Raw genomic sequence first — 18,117 nt, 5'->3', positions numbered from 1 at the left:
TCCTTGCTGAGCAGCCTTTCAGGTTATGTCGATATAGGACCATTTTACACTCATTTTACTGTGGGTATTGATACTTGTCTACCTGTTTCCTCCAGCATCTTCACAAGGTCCTTTGCTGTTGTTCTAGGATTGATTTGCACTTTTCGTGCCAAAGTACGTTCATCTCTAGGTGACAGAATGCGTCTCCTTCCTGAGTGGTATGACGACTGCGTGGTCCCATGGTGTTTATACTTGCGTACTATTGTTTGTACAGATGAACGTGGTACCTTCAGGCGTTTGGAAATTGCTCCCAAGGATGAACCAGACTTGACACCATTTTCTGACTTCAATCCGATAGAAAATTTGTGGGCAGAACTGAAAAAGCATGTGCGAGCAAGGAGGCCTACAAACCTGACTCAGTTACACCAGTTCTGTCTGGAAGAATGGAAAAAATCCCAGCAATCTACTGTGAGAAGCTTCTGGAAGGCTACCCAAAACGTTTGACCCAAGCTAAACAATTTAAAGGCAATGCTGCCAAATACTAACAAAGTGTATGTAAACTTCTGACCCACTGGGAAAGTGTTGAAAGAAATACAAGCTGAAATAAATCATTCTCTCTACTATTATTCTGACATTTCACATTCTTAAACAAAGTAGTGATCCTAACTGACCTAAGACGGGGAATGTTTTCTGGGATTAAATGTCAGGAATTGTGAAAAGCTGAGTTTAAATGTATTTGGCTAAGGTGTATGTAAACTTCTGGCGTCAACTGTATATGTACACTAAATAGTTAAATTAAAATCAGGAGTGCAGAAAGAGAAATTCAAAAATAAAGTAGTGAGATAGTGTTCATGGGTTCAATGTCCATTTAGAAATCGGATAGCAAAGGGGAAGGAGCTGTTCCTGAATTGTTGAGTATGTGTCTTCAGGCTCCTGTACCTCCTCCCTGATGGTAGAGGGGAAGAAGCTGTTCCTGAATCGTTGAGCGTGTGTCTTCAGGCTCCTTCCTGACGGTAGGAATGAGAAGGGGGCATGTCCTGGGTGTTGGGGGTTCTTTCAACCTCCAGGTTGAGTCGGTGGTGAAGAAGGCGAATGCAATGTTGGCATTCATTTCTAGAGGAATAGAGTATAGGAGCAGGGATGTGATGTTGAGGCTCCATAAGGCGCTGATGAGACCTCACTTGGAGTACTGTGGGCAGTTTTGGTCTCCTTATTTAAGAAAGGATGTGCTGACGTTGGAGAGGGTACAGAGAAGATTCACTAGAATGATTCCGGGAATGAGAGGGTTAACATATGAGGAACGTTTGTCCGCTCTTGGACTGTACTCATTGCAGTTTAGAACAATGAGGGGAGACCTCATAGAAACATTTCGAATGTTGAAAGGCATGGACAGAGTGGATGTGGCAAAGTTGTTTCCCATGATGGGGGAGTCTAGTACAAGAGGGCATGAATTAAGGATTGAAGGGCGCCCATTCAGAACAGAAATGTGAAGAAATTTTTTTTAGTCAGAGGGTGGTTAATCTATGGAATTTGTTGCCACGGGCAGCAGTGGAGACCAAGTCATTGGGTGTATTTAAGGCAGAGACTGATAGGTATCTGAGTAGCCAGGGCATGAAAGGTTATGGTGAGAAGGCGGGGGAGTGGGACTAAATGGGAGAATGGATCAGCTCATGATAAAATGGCGGAGCGGACTCGATGGGCCGAATGGCCAACTTCTGCTCCTTTGTCTTATGGTCTTATGGCCTTAATAATGGACGTCGCCTTTCTGAGGCATCGCTCCTCGAAGATGTCCTGGGTGCTGTGGAGGCCGATGTCCATGATGGAGCTGGCTGATTCTGCAATTCTCTGCAGCTCGTTTCAATCCTGTCTAATCACGACACAAGACTGAATGAGACTGCGGAGGTTTGCAAACTCCTCACGGGTACTAACCTCCCCACCATCGAGGGCATCTTCCAAAAGGTGGTATCCATCGTTAAGTACCCGCGTCACGCAGGTGATGCCCTCTTCTCATTGCCACCATCAGGGAGGAGGTACAGGAGCCTGAAGACACACACTCAACGATTCAGGAACAGCTTCTTCCCCTCTGCCATCAGGGAGGAGGTACAGGAGCCTGAAGACACACACTCAACGATTCAGGAACAGCTTCTTCCCCTCTGCCATCAGGGAGGAGGTACAGGAGCCTGAAGGCACACACTCAACGATTCAGGAACAGCTTCTTCCCCTCTGCCATCAGGGAGGAGGTACAGGAGCCTGAAGACACACACTCAATGATTCAGGAACAGCTTCTTCCCCTCTGCCATCAGATTTCTGAATGGACGTTAAACCCGTGAACGTGACCTCACCCTGGGGAAAATTCCTGGAACTCAGGGTGAGTAATTTCAAGTTCCTGGGTGTTAACAGCTCTGAGGATCTACCCTATTGATGCAATCACGAAGAAGGCAAGACGGAAGCTATATCGCATGAGGAGTTTTGAGGAGATTTGGTACGCTACCAAAGGCACTTGCAAACTTCCACAGACGTACTGTGGAGAGCATTGTAACTGGTTGCATCACCATCTGGTATGGTATGGAGGGTGGGGAGGGCACCACGCAGGACTGGAAAAAGCTGCAGAAAGTTGTGAACTCAGTCAGCTCCAACACGGGCACCAGCCTCCCCAGCATCCAGGACATCTTCAAGGAGTAATGACTCAAAAAGACACCGTCCATCACTAAGGACCCCCATCACCCTCTCCTCGTTGCTACCAACAGGGAGGAGGTACAGGAGCCTGAAGGTCCATGCTCAACAACTCCTCGCCTCTGCCATCAGGTTTCTGAACAGTTCACGAGCCTAGCGTTGTTCTTCCCTTTTCTTGTGCTTGGGTAGTAGTTTTTAATTTATTTATCGGGGTATTTCCCGGAACAGGCCCTCCCGGCCCTCCGGGTTGCGCTGCCCAGCAATCCCCTGGCCTCACCGCCAGACAACTTACTATGACCGATTAGCCTGCATCTCTGGACTGTGGGAGGAAACCCGAGCACCCGGGGGAAACCCAAGCGGTCACGGGGAGGGCGTAGGAGACGGGGCCATCCTCTGGGTGGAGGAGCAACGCCTCATGTTCCCTCTGGGTACCCTCCAACCTGACGGCATGAATATCGATTTCTCCTTCCCATAAACATATCCCCACTTTCCTCCATTCCCCACTCTGACCTTCCACTTCTTCTCAGCTGCCTATCACCTCCCTCTGGATCCCCTCCTCCTTCCCTTTCTCCCGTGGTCCACTCTCCTCTCCTATCAGATCCTTCCTCCTTCAGCCCTTGCTTCTTGGTTCTTGATCCTCCAAAATATTCCGCATGGAATTTAAACGGGCTTAAGAAGGAGATTTTTGAAGAAGAGAAGCTGCCTTAAATTTGATTGGGTTTGGTTGTGTAACTGTGGTAGGACGATGGTGCGATTGAGAATCTCTGGAGGGGAAAGCCCTGAATCCTCGGCTTTGCCTATTGTCTGTTGCCGGGGCCGGGGTCAAAGCGCTCGGCAGAGACGGCGCTCGGTGCTCGGTGTCGGAGAGCTGGTCAGAGGCTTGGAGTTTTCGGAAGGACTCGGAGTCGGACTGTGGTCGGGTGCTTCCAGGGTGCTGCATTGGCAAGTTTGCGGCGCTGGAGGTTCATGGCAGGGAGAGTTTTTCTTCCTCCTACCGTCTGCGTGAGAAGATGGGACTTTCGAGAGACTTTGAGACTTTTTACAGTGCCCGTGGTCTGTTCTTTATCAAATTATGGTATTGCTTTGCACTGTTGTAACTAGATGTTATAATGATGTGGTTTTTGTCAGTTTCTTTAGTCTTGGTTTGTCTTGTGTTTCTGTGATATCATTCTGGAGAAACAAATTGTATCATTTCTTATTACTAAATGACAATAAAAGAGGACTGCGTGTCCTCATAATCTAATCTAATCTAATCTAATGATGATTATTCCATGCTTTAATTGTGTGGGGGGAAAAATGAATTGCTGTACACACCTGACTTGGTAGTTAGTATTTCAAGTTGAGTTAAGTGCCTTTGTCTGCTCCTAATAGGATTGGGTTTGATGTGACGAGCTACGACATTTTGTAAAAACAGGTCAGGCGCTGTGCTTCCTTGACCTTTCCCACCCTCTAGGCTTCACCTATCACCGTCCAGCTGGTCTCTTTCCCCTTCCCCCCCCCCCACCACAACCTTTTTATTCGGGCTTCTTTCCCCGTCCTCCTCAGTCCCGAAGAAGGGCCCTGGCCCGAAATGTCGACCGTTCACTCTTTTCTCTAGGTGCTGCTGAGTTCTTCTGGCATTTTGTTTGCACTACATTCAAACTCCTCGCGGGTAGCAGCAGGAATTGAACCCTGGTCGCCAGAACCGTGAAGCATCATGCTAAACCACTACGCTAGTGTCGCCGAAACCTCACGCCATCTAAGTTGGTGATTCTGATAAATCTGAAGGATCTGATCGGTCCTGTCAATCGTACTGACATCGTGAGGGTGGATGGAACGCCGGAATTCCACCACCTATCCAGTTTTCATTACTGCTGGACAGGTCATGTTGTCGTTCCGCTCGTAACACTAAAAGACCAGAAGACCGTGAGGTATAGGTGCAGAATTTGGCCATTTGGCCCATCGAGCCGGCTCCGCCATTTCATCATCATGGTTGATCCACGTTCCCTCTCAGCCCCAGTCTCCTGCCTTCTCCCCGTATCCCTTCATGCCCTGACCAATCAAGTACCTATTAACCTCTGCCTTAAATATACCCAATGACTTGGCCTCCACATCCACCTGTGGCAACTAATTCCACAGATTCACCACCCTTTGGCTAAAGAAATTCCTCTTCATCTTCGTTCCCCTCTATCCTGAGGCTGTGTCCTCTGGTCTTAGACACCCGTACCATAGGAAACATCTTCTCCACATCCACCCTATCCAAGACCTTTCACCATCCGGTAGCTTTCAATTAGGTCACCCCTCATTCTTCTTTTGATGGCCCAGAGCCGTCAAACGCTCTTCATATGACAAGCCATTCAATCCTGGAATCATTATCATAAACCTCCTTTGACCCCTCTCCAACATCAGCACAACCTTTCTAAGATAAGGGGCCCAAAACTGCCCATAATACTCTGAGAGAGGCCTCACCAGTGCTTTATAAAGCCTCAGCAATACATCCAAAAGACAATAATTAATTGTCGTCGAAGAGCATTTATGATAGACTTTAAGCAGGTGCTTCACACAGGTACACAATAGAACTGCGGGTCATTCATTTTCATCTACCTTCATTACCCATTTAGGTCGAAATCAGTTTATTCAGATAGAACATAGAACATGACAGATTTGGACAGGCCCTTTGGCCTAAAAGGTTGTGGTCAACCTTTTAACCTACTCGAAGATCAATCTAACCCTTCCCTCCCACATAATGTTCCATTTCTCTATCATCCAGGTGCCTATCTAAGAGTTTCTTAAATGCCCCTAATGTATCTGCCTCTACCACCTCCCCAGCAGCACGTTCCACACACCCACCACTCTCTCTGTCAGAGTCCTACCTCTGGTATCACCCCCCTATACTTTCCTCCGATTATCTTAAAGTTATGTTTCCAGATATTAGTCATTTCTGCCCCAGGAAAAAGTCCCCGGCTGCCCCCTCGAACTATGTCCTCTTATCATCTTGTACAACTCTGTCAAGTCGCCTCTCATCCTCCTTCGCTCCGAAGAGGAAAGCCCCAGCTCACTCAACCTACCCTCTCTAATCCAGGCAGCATCCTGGCAAATCTCCTCTGCGCCCTCTCTGACCCAGGCAGCATCCTGGTGAATCTCCTCTGTACCCTCTCTGATCCAGGCAGCATCCTGGCAAATCTCTTCTGCACCCTCTCTAATCCAGGCAGCATCCTAGTAAATCACCTCTGCACCCTCTCTAATCCAGGCAGCATCCTGGTGAATCTCCTCTGCACCTTCTCTGATCCAGGCAGCATCCTGGTGAATCTCCTCTGCACCCTCTCTAATCCAGGCAGCATCCTGGTAAATCACCTCTGCACCCTCTCTACTCCAGGCAGCATCCTGGTGAATCTCCTCTGCACCCTCTCTGATCCAGGCAGCATCCTGGTGAATCTCCTCTGCACCCTCTCTGATCCAGGCAGCATCCTGGTGAATCTCCTCTGCACCCTCTCTAATCCAAGCAGCATCCTGGTAAATCACCTCTGCACCCTCTCTGATCCAGGCAGCATCCTGGTGAATCTCCTCTGTACCCTCTCTAATCCAGGCAGCATCCTGGTGAATCTCCCTCTGCACCCTCTCTAATCCAGGCAGCACATTGGTAAATCTCCACTGCACCCTCTCTGATCCAGGCAGCATCCTGGTGAATCTCCTCTGCACCCTCTCTAATCCAGGCAGCATCCTGGTAAATCACCTCTGCACCCTCTCTAATCCAGGCAGCATCCTGGTGAATCTCCTCTGCACCCTCTCTGATCCAGGCAGCATCCTGGTGAATCTGCTCTGCACCCTCTCTAATCCAGGCAGCATCCTGGCGAATCTCCTCTGCACCCTCTCTGATCCAGGCAGCATCCTGGCAAATCTCCTCTGCACCCTCTCTAATCCAGGCAGCATCTTGGTGAATCTCCTCTGCACCCTCTCTAATCCAGGCAGCATCCTGGTGAATCTCCCTCTGCACCCTCTCTAATCCAGGCAGCATCCTGGTAAATCTCCTCTGCACCCTCTCTAATCCAGGCAGCATCCTGGCGAATCTCTTCTGCACCCTCTCTAATCCAGGCAGCATCCTGGCAAATCTCCTCTGCACCCTCTCTAATCCAGAGGCAGCATCCTGATGAATCTCCTCTGCACCCTCTCTAATCCAGGCAGCATCCTGGTGAATCTCCCTCTGTACCCTCTCTAATCCAGGCAGCATCCTGGCAAATCTCCTCTGCACCCTCTCTAAACTTTCCACTTCCTTCTTATAATGAGACAACCAGAACTGAGCACAATTCTCCAGGTGTGGTCTGACCAGAGTTTTACAGAGCTGCGATATTATCTCGTGGCTCTTCAACTCAATCCTCTGACTAATGAAGGCCAGCGTGAATTGCTTATTTATTTATTTATTAGTAATATTTATTTCTTTTTGTATTTGCACAGTTTGCTGTCTTCAGCTCTGTGATTGATCTATCATTGATTATGTTATGGTTGTTATTCTATAGGTTTATCCAGTGTGCCTGCAGGAAAATGAATTTCAGGGTTGTGTATGTGCTCCGATAATAAATTTGCTTTGAGCTTCCAGTGCCAGCTTAGCAGGCCCATAATTTACTAGCCTGGACCAGTCCACCTGTTTGGAATGTAGAAAGGAAACCCACGCAGTCACTGACAGAATGTACAAACACCTCACAGGAAGGGGCAGGGATTGAACCCCGATTTTAGGGCTGGTACCATAAAGCTTGAGGCTCATCCTAAGAATAGCGCTCATGCCTCAGTCAGACACAGTCCCTCACCAGCCCCGTACTCCCTTCAGGAGCTACTGCTCTGAGGCGATGGTGGAGGGAGATGAAGACCTCCCTCCCCGCCGTTGGTTGGGGTTGACCATAGACGTTGGGTCCTGCGAGCCGGGGCAGTACGATATTGAGAGCGAGCTGCTGCCCGTGTAGCAGGCTCCCCCTCTCCACGCAGATGATGAATCCACAGGAACGGCAGAAACCCAATACAGTTCGGCACCAGGAGCTGCCAGTCAGCGTTGAACTCAACTCAGGGACCTCCAGCTCCAAATCTTTCCCTCGGGGTTTACTCTCGGAGCCTTTGCCATGAGTGTGTGTTTGATGTTTTTTCTTGAATGGGTTCCATGGTGGTTCTTTGTTTTGCGGCTGCCCGACAGAGGTCGCATCTCAGAGTTGTATAATAAACGTGTTTTGAATCTTTGACTTTGGGTGCAGCCGCGAGGCAGCGGGAGGTTTGAGAGCAGAGTTTCCCTTCTCCTAGACCAGTTGCCAACCATGGCTGATGAGTTTTAAGGCGCTGTTAACCCGCTTTTGCTCCTTGTCCTGTCAGTGGAAATGGTTTTGCCGGGCTTAGTAGCTCAGCCACACGTGAAGGCCAAGAGCTGGACTTGGTTGTCAGAGGCCATTTGAGACGCACGCCATTGGAAATTTTTAATAGGTAGTGGGAGCTTGTCCCCATTATCCCCAGCAAAGACAACCCTGAGGGAGCAACACGCACAACGCGCTGGAGGAACTCAGCAGGCCGGGCAGTATCCGTGGAAATGAACAGTCAACGTTTCGGGCCGAGACCCTTCGTCGGGACTGAGGGAGGTGAGGCTACAGTCCAGATGGTGAGCTCTGATCCTGACCCCATCTGTCCTGCTTCGAGCTGCGTCGACCACTGCTAACGGGGTCCTCCCTCCGTTAGAATCCAAATGTCTCCTCAGAGGGGCGACAAGAAGCCAAGACCAGAATTCCCAAGAGGGGCCAAGCCACCCAGCCCTCTAGTTGGTGGAGACTTCAACACGGAATCTCTGAATGGGCATTCCCGCTCACTCCAAAGGAAGCAGCACATAAGTGCCTCCTGGACCGATTACAGTGGCCAACGAGTGGACGTCCGTGCTCTTCTGCTGCTGCGGCCCGTCCACTTCAAGGTTCGACGTGTTGTGCGTTCAGAGGTGCCCTTCTGCACACAGCTGTTTTAACGTGTGGTTATTTGAGTTACTGTCGCCGTCCTGTCAGCTTGAACCAATCTGGCCATTCTCCTCTGACCTCTCTCACGAACGAGGCGCCTTTGCCCACAGAACTGCCGCCCAAAGGGTGTTCTATTTTTTTTTGTTTTTCGCGCCGTTCTCCATAAACTCTGGAGGCAGCTGCGTGCGTGAAAATCCCCGGAGATCAGCAGTTCCTGAGACACTCAAACCGCCCTCTCCTGGCACCAACCATCGTTCCACCGTCAAAGTCAGTTAGATCACATTTCTTCCCTCAGGAACACCTGAACCTCTTGACCAGGTCGGCATGCTTTTATGCACGGACTTGCTGCCGCGTGATTGGCTGATTAGATATCTGCATTAACGAGCAGGTGTACCTAATAAAGTGGCCACCGAGTGTGGACAATTGGTTAACGGCCAGTTAACCATGAGGCGGTGAGGGAGGGGGGATGGGGGGAGCGCGGGATCAATACCAAAGCAATCCACTCACCCTCATTACTCATTGTAAAAGTTATACATTGCCCATTGATCCACCTTAATAATTAGATGTCTAATTATGTTATTAGAAATGAATTGAAGTGATCGCGAGGTGACAGTTAAGAATGTTTATCTGAACAGAGAAATCATTATTTTGTGAAACTCAATTCCTTCCTCGCTGCCTCTTAGAATTTTGTCGCCTGCGTTCTTTCATAAAAGAAAACCTGCAAGTCTATTACTCTCTGCCCTTTTCTCGCCCACTCCTTCTTCCTCAACGCACTCTCGCCCGCTCTCCAATAAATCTTTTAGATTATCCTCCAAGGATTACATCAGATTTCTTTTGGGGGGAAAAGAAACAGCCAATTCTTTTCTCTCTTTCTCTGTGAGGCAAAATTAAACCAATTAATTTCAGTTTAAAGCCCCAGAGGGAGGGAGGGAAAGAAAAGGATAACAAAAATAAAGAGACGAGAGGTTGCTTTAACCCTTTATTTGTTTAACAATACGGGCCCTTCCCGGCCCTTCGAGCTGCGTCACCTAGCAACCCGCTGATTTAACCCTAGCCTAATCACAGCACAATTCACCAATTAACCTGTCAACCCTCACGACTTTGGACTGTGGGAGGAAACTGAATACCCGGACGAAACCCACGCAGTCATGGGGAGAACGTACAAACTCCTTGCAGAGGGTGCGAGAATTGATCTCCGAACTCTGGGACGCCCCAAACCTACTTCATCAGACGCATGCTCAGCTCTGCCATCCAGGCTTTTCAAAGTCCAAAGTAAATTTACTAGCAAAGTACATAAACAACCCTCAGGTTCATTTTCTTGCTGGCATGCTCAAAAAGTCTGACCACCAAATTACCGAGCTATTCAAGTACACTTATTATTAAAGAATGCATAAATTATACAGCCCTAAGACTTGCTTGCTCGCAGGTAGCCACAAAGCAAGAAGCCCGAGAGAAACCAATTAAAGAAAAAAAAAGGACAAAAGTGAAAAATAAAAGACCAACATCCAATGTTCAAGAGAAAGAAACAAAAAAAACAAATCGTGCTAACAATCGAAGTGAAAGACAGCAACATTCTGAGCCAAAATTGAGGTCCCAGATCCGAAGCCTGAAGTAGCCCCGAAGCCTAGCTTGTCAGTTCATCATATTAGTGGGCGCTCAGCAGAGCAGACTTAATTATGGGAAAGATTTTGGAAGCTGCTCAGGGAATATCTACTGCGTTTAAGTGCTGAAGAGAGTCCGTGGGTTGCCGCACGAAGCTTATAAGAGTAAAGTCAGTCACTGGGTGTCGTGAGGTCCGTGGCGTGGGTGAATTATTCACCGAGGTTTGTTCAGCAGCCCTGTCCATTTCGTAAATTGTTTGTTGTCATCCCAGAGGCCATAGAGCAGCAAAGCACAGAAACAGGCCCTTCAGCCCGTCTGGTCTGGGCTGACTGTTACTCTGCCTAGTCCCATCAACACACACCTGTGGCATAGCCCTCCCATCCCTCTACTTACCCAATCTCCTCTTGAATGTTGAAATCGAAGCTACATCCACCACCTCTGCTGGCAGCTCCCTCCACTCTCTGAGTGAAGACGTTCCCCCTCATGCTCCCCTTAAACTCTTTCACTCTTAACCCATGACCCCTAGTTCTAGCCTCACCCAACCTCAGTGGAAAAAGCCTGTAGCATTTACCCTGTCATCTATCTATTACCTAATTATGCCCTTTAATCTATATTTGGTATGCCGCTGTCAAATCTCCCCTCATTGCAGGGAATAAAGTCCGTAGCTAGTCAACCTCTCCCCTGTATCTGGCTGTAAGGCTTCAAGTCGTGGCAACATCGTTGTCATGTTTCTTGACACCATTTCGATTTTATTGACATTACTCCTGCAGGAAGGCGATCAGAACTGCACATGGCACTCTAGATTAGGACTCAATAGTTCAATACTCCCAGATTAGGCCTCAACAATACTCCCAGACTAGGCCTCACCAATACTCCCAGATTAGGCCTCGCCAATACTCCCAGATTAGGCCTCGCCAATACTCCCAGACTAGGCCTCACCGATACTCCCAGACTAGGCCTCACCAATACTCCCAGATTAGGCTTCACCAATACTCCCAGATTAGGCCTCGCCCATACTCCCCGACTAGGCCTCACCAATACTCCCAGATTAGGCCTCGCCAATACTCCCAGATTAGGCCTCGCCAATACTCCCAGATCAGGCCTCAACAATACTCCCAGACTAGGCCTCACCAATACTCCCAGATTAGGCCTCGCCAATACTCCCAGATTAGGCCTCACCAATACTCCCAGATAAGGTCTCGCCAATACTCCCAGATTAGGCCTCGCCAATACTCCCAGATTAGGCCTCGCCAATACTCCCAGATTAGGCCTCGCCAATATTAAAGCGTTAATTGTAGAGTTTGGTCCCCTTGCTCCTTTGGGGATCTTTGTGCACGTGGCTTTCGCTTGAAGCGAAACAACAAAATCCAGCCTGAGCCTAACCCTTTTCTTTAACCACCAGCCTCACTAAGTTCAGTAGCTCCTCAACATTCCCACTTTGCAACAGCACTAGCAATGGCTCTTATCTCCCCTCTCGTTCCCCCTCTGCACTTCCCCCATTATCACCTTGTGTACCTTGGTTGATTTTTCTTTTGGAGGGAATCTTGCTGAAGCCAACCATCCCAGAAGTTATTGCCCTGACGTCTCTGACTCTGGCGATTTGCTTCCTTGCGACTTTCCTCTTACTGTCCAGCAGCACTTCAGAAGCAGATTCAGGGTTTTTATTGTTATATGTGGACAAAGTCACTGGAGAGATGCAGCCAGTAGATATGAAGTAAACTTTTATTCGACTAAAGACATCAGGCTTCATATTGACACCCTTTCAGAGGAAGAGGCCTCCTCAACCCAATATTACACGGCGTTTCACATGCTAGAGGTCAGAGGACGATTCTATATTCACAACGTATCCACAATGCTTCCCTTGAATTATATACAACTTTCTTCACACCCACACTCCAGACACACAAATGAATTTTAATTTGACATTGTCTGGTCCGCCAATTAACTGCCGTTCACAACTTTTAGGAACCCATTGTCCAGAGCTGCATTCTTAAATTTCTCCCACTGTCTATATTCAGATCTGAATATATTAACTTAATATTTTGTTCATATTTCGCTATACATCCCAAGTCCAGAATATTCCCCAATAGTTATCTCTGGCATATGTCAGGAAATCTGCTTTTTTTTGCAGCAGCATTAACATACGATACATAAAATATGCGATAAGCAACAGTAACTGGGCATCACAGTACCGTAGCAGTTAGCATAATGCCATTACAGGTCAAGATTCAGAGTTCAGAGGTCAACTCCAGCATCCTCTGTACATTCTCCCCATGTTTTCCACTTGTTTTTATTTTGCTGTTTGCGCAATTTGTTTATTTTTACAAGGTTGGGTTGGGGGGGGGGGAGGTTGGTCTTTTTTCTTTGAATGGGTTGAATACCACTTCCTTTTCCATGCTTTTTAACCCTATGTCCACTCTGGTGGTGGGAGGGAGCAACAGATGTGTAACTGCCCAGCATTGCAAAACTGGTGGCGGTGGGCCTGTGCTTGCTGGAGTTTGGAAGAATGAAGAGGGGAATCTCATTAAAATCTACCGCATATTGAAAGACCCAGAGAGAGTGGATGTGGAGAGGATGTTTCCCATAGTGGGGGAGTCCAGGACCAGAGGGCACAGAGAGAGTGGATGTGGAGAGGATGTTTCCCATAGTGGGGGAGTCTAGGACCAGAGGGCACAGATAGAGTGGATGTGGAGAGGATGTTTCCTATAGTGGGGGGAGTCTAGGATCAGAGGACACAGATAGAGTGGATGTGGAGAGGATGTTTCCTATAGTGGGGGGAGTCTAGGACCAGAGGGCACAGATAGAGTGGATGTGGAGAGGATGTTTCCTATAGTGGGGGGAGTCTAGGACCAGAGGGCACAGATAGAGTGGATGTGGAGAGGATGTTTCCTGTAGTGGGGGAGTCTAGGACCAGAGGGCACAGATAGAGTGGATGTGGAGAGGATGTTTCCTATAGTGGGGGAGTCTAGGACCAGAGGGCACAGATAGAGTGGATGTGGAGAGGATGTTTCCTGTAGTGGGGGAGTCTAGGACCAGAGGACACAGATAGAGTGGATGTGGAGAGGATGTTTCCTATAGTGAGGGAGTCTAGGACCAGAGGGCACAGATAGAGTGGATGTGGAGAGGATGTTTCCTGTAGTGGGGGAGTCTAGGACCAGAGGACACAGATAGAGTGGATGTGGAGAGGATGTTTCCTATGGTGAGGGAGTCTAGGACCAGAGGACACTGATAGAGTGGATGTGGAGAGGATGTTGCCTATAGTGGGGGAGTCTAAGACCAGAGGACACAGCCTCAGAATAGAGGGACGTGCATCTGGAACATCAATGTCCACTGAGGACATTTACAGCAGCAGGTGCAGAAAGGCGGCCTGGAATATCATCGGGGACATCAGTCACCACCCACCCCACCCCGCAAAACCATAAACTGTTCCAGCTGCTTCCGTCTAGCAGACGGTACCGCAGCATTAAATCCAGGACCAGCAGACTACGGGACAGCTTCTTTCTTCAAGCCTATTCGACTTTTAAATCCACATGTCCGTGCGCTGCGTCAGAGTCGCAACGCGAAGGCTTTTACCCCCTCACGTTGTGGGTTGGATGTCAGATTTCAATAACTCCAAATCCAAACAGAGGCGAGGAGAAATTCCCTCAGTGGAATTCATTGCCACGGACGGCCGTGGAGGCTAAATCATTGGGTAATAGTTAAGGCGGAGGTTGACAGGTTCTGGATTAGCCGGGGTGTCAGAGGTTCCGGGGTGAGAAGGCAGGAGACGGATAATAATTGGCCATGACGGAATGTCGGAGCGGTTTGATGGAGCGAGTGGCCTAGTTCTGGTCCAGTTCCTTATGGAGCTGCATTCCTGGGGGGATGCAGGAGGGTGCTGTGCAGATGAACCGCACCGAGCGATTCCAGTTTAGTGACACCAGATTTGAAAACAGTGCGTTGCCAGACTAGCAGAGGGGAGCTGGGGGTCGGCGGGGAACGACCGCCAGTCGCGGGGCACAGGCAGTGAGTGCCTCGGACAAGCTGGGGGTGAAAGACGAGGGAGGGCCACACCATCCGCCAAGCGGCGGCGATTTCCGCGGTACATCCGCCGGAGAGGCGCGCTCGCACACGGAGCCTTTGGCGAGCGCCGGAGACCCGGCTTGACCGGCTGATTCAGCCCGAGCGCAGGAACCTTCCCTAGCGCAAACTCAACGTTTGAGATCGGAGGTGCTGCGCCGCCGAGTAATTAAGCTTTAATTTATTGGCGGAGTTTATTGCGGCAGCTCTTCGAGTGTGTGTCAGGGTTGGGACAGCTATAATCTGTCTATTGCAGGCAGCGCAATAAACACAGAGAGTTTGTCTGTCACCAGCACAGCCATCAGTCGTTTTAATGACCCGCACTCTCAAACAGAGGCAGTATCTCTACATCAGTGCCCAGTCTCACGTTGCACTCCAAATGCCTGGAAGATGTTGTAAGGCAGACAAGACCTATTAATACCTCGATGTTGCAAGTTCCGGGTCCCCCCACCACCCACCTTTTCTCTCTCTCGTGAACTTTGAACTGGTCAAAGCAAGCAGCGAGGATTTTAAAACAAAGAAAATCTGACCTCATAGGAGCAGAATCAGGCCATTCGGCCCGTCGAGTCTGCTGCCTGGTTTATTATGCCCCCTCAACCCCGTGCAGAATCGGAAGCTCGTTTCATATCACCGGCATAGGTGCTGAAATTTACTATGCGGCGGCAGTGCCACGCAATACAGAGAGAGAGAAAAAATAAATCAATCATTTACAGTAAGTATATTTATATGTATATTAAATAGTTTAACTCAAAATAGCGCAAAAACAGAAATAGTATTTAAAATATAAGATAGTGTTCACGTGTTGATGGTCCATTTAGATATCAGACGGCAGAGGGGAAGAAGCTGTTCCTGAATCGCTGAGTGTGTGCCTTCAGGCTCCTGTACCTCCTCCCTGATGGCAGAGGGGAAGAAGCTGTTCCTGAATCGGTGAGTGTGTGTCTTCATGCTCCTGTACCTCCTCCCTGATGGCAGAGGGGAAGAAGCTGTTCCTGAATCGGTGAGTGTGTGTCTTCATGCTCCTGTACCTCCTCCCTGATGGCAGAGGGGAAGAAGCTGTTCCTGAATCGCTGAGTGTGTGTCTTCAGGCTCCTGTACCTCCTCCCTGATGGCAGAGGGGAAGAAGCTGTTCCTGAATCGTTGAGTGTGTGTCTTCAGGCTCCTGTACCTCCTCCCTGATGGCAGAGGGGAAGAAGCTGTTCCTGAATCGTTGAGTGTGTGTCTTCAGACTCCTGTACCTCCTCCCTGATGGCAGAGGGGAAGGAGCTGTTCCTGAATCGTTGAGTGTGTGTCTTCAGGCTCCTGTACCTCCTCCCTGATGGCAGAGGGGAAGAAGCTGTTCCTGAATCGTTGAGTGTGTGTCTTCAGGCTCCTGTACCTCCTCCCTGATGGCAGAGGGGAAGAAGCTGTTCCTGAATCGTTGAGTGTGTGTCTTCAGACTCCTGTACCTCCTCCCTGATGGCAGAGGGGAAGAAGCTGTTCCTGAATCGTTGAGTGTGGGTCTTCAGGCTCCTGTACCTCCTCCCTGATGGCAGAGGGGAAGGAGCTGTTCCTGAATCGTTGAGTGTATGTCTTCAGGCTCCTGTACCTCCTCCCGGATGGCAGAGGGGAAGAAGCTGTTCCTGAATCTCTGAGTGTGTGTCTTCAGGCTCCTGTACCTCCACCCTGAAGGCAGAGGGGAAGAAGCTGTTCCTGAATCGGTGAGTGTGTGTCTTCAGGCTCCTGTACCTCCTCCCTGATGGCAGAGGGGGAGAAGCTGTTCCTGAATCATTGAGTGTGTGTCTTCAGGCTCCTGTACCTCCTTCCTGGTGGTAGCAGTGAGAAGAGGGCACGCTCTGGGTGGTGGGGGTCCTGAATGATGGATGCCAGCTTCCTAAAGCACCGCTCCTTGAAGCTGTACCATGTAGGCTAGTACCCATGATGGAGCTGAATAACTTGAGAACTTTCTGAAGCTTCTTTCGATCCTGTGCTGTAGTTCCCCTGTCCCACCCCCCCACACCAGACAGTGATGCAGCCAGTCAGAATGCTCTGCACGGTACACCGGTAAAAGTTTTCGAGTGCTTTAGTTGACATACCAAATCTCCTCAAACTCCAAATGAAATATAGCCGCTTTATAGCTGCTTTGATATGTTGGGTCCTTGGAGATATTAACACCCAGGAACTTGAAATTGCTCACTCCCTCCACTTCTGATCCCTCGATGAGGACTGGCATATGTTCCCTCATCTTCCACAATCAAGCTCTTTGATCTCACTGACGTTGAGCGCCAGATTGTTTCCGGCCTTCTTCCCTGTAACCTTTGGCGTCTTACTAATCAGGGACCTATCAAAACCCCACGTTAAAAATAAGGCCACAAGGCCCAGGCGCAGAACTAGACCATGTGGCCTATCGAGCCTGCCCAACCATTCTATCATGGCTGACTTGTTATCCCTCTCAACCTCACTCTCCTGCTTTCCGCCTGTAATCTTTGACACCCTGACTAATCAGGAACCTATCAGCCTCCACTTTAAATACTCCCAATGGCTTGGCTCCCACAGCCGCCTGTGGCAACGAATTCCACAGATTCCCCACCCTCTGGCTAAAGAATTTCCTCCTCATTTCTGATCCAAAGGGACTCCAACTCTGAGGCTGTGTCCTCTGGTCATGGATTCCCCCCCCCTATAATGAGAACTGCACCCCCCCCCCCGCATTCTTCTAATCTCCAGCGAGCAGAAACATAGAAACATAGAAAACCTACAGCACAATACAGGCCCTTCGGCCCACAAAGCTGTGCCGAACATGTCCTTACCTGAGAAATTACCTCGGCTTACCCATAGGCCTCTATTTTTCTGAGCTCCATGTACCTGTCCAGGAGTCTCTTAAAAGACACTATCGTATCCACCTCCACCACTGTCACCGGCAGCCCATTCCACACACTCACCACTCTCTGTGTAAAAAAACTTACCCCTGGCGTCTCCTCTGTACCTTAAAACTGTGCCCTCTTGTGCTAGCCATTTCAGCCCTGGAGAAAATCCTTTGACTATCCACACGATCAATGCCTCTCATCATCTTATACACCTCTGTCAGGTCACCTCTCATCCTCCGTCGCTCCAAGGAGAAAAGGATGAGTTCACTCAACCTATTCTTATAAGGCATGCTCCCCAATCCAGGCAACATCCTTGTAAACCTCCTCTGCACCCTTTCTATGGTTTCCAGACCCAGAGCCATCAAATATGCCTCAGACATTAACCCTTTCATTGCTGAGGATAATTCTCACGCACCTCCTCCGGACCCTCTCCAATGTCAGGACGTCTCTTCCGAGATAAGAGGCCCCGAACTGCCCACAATGCTCCGAGTGCGGTCCAACCAGCACTTTACAGAGCCTCAGCATTACATCTTTGCGTGTATATTCGAGCCCCCTCAACAATGGACGCTGAGGTTGCATTAGCCTTCCTCACCAAAGCCACAGGCTGAAGGCTGCCCAGGCGGAATATGAGGTGCTGCTCCTGCGGCCTGAGGGTGGCCTCATCTTGGCACGAGAGGGTCTGGTGGACCGACACATCGGAACGGGAGTGGGAATTAAAAACCGTCTGGCCACCGTGGAAGTCCCGCTTTCAGTGGGTGGTGCGGAGGTGCTCGACGAAGCTGTTCCCTCCCCCACAACATAGGACGGGTCTCACCAACATAGAGGAGGACGCACTGGGGGGCATCCCAATTCTAATTCTATCCTGTGTGCTTCCCACCCCTGCTGCCACTGTGGTTAGTCCAAATTATCCAATCTTGTGATTTTTTCCCCCCCCAGTTCAACGACTTACCCAATTCTGCATTGGAAAGTGATTGAATCGGCTCCCACGTCCCTTGTAGTTAACCCCTCCT

Source organism: Mobula birostris, chromosome X (assembly GCF_030028105.1).
Source record: "Mobula birostris isolate sMobBir1 chromosome X, sMobBir1.hap1, whole genome shotgun sequence".
Lineage (NCBI taxonomy): Eukaryota > Metazoa > Chordata > Chondrichthyes > Myliobatiformes > Myliobatidae > Mobula > Mobula birostris.
Note: the sequence above shows the minus strand (reverse complement) of the source record.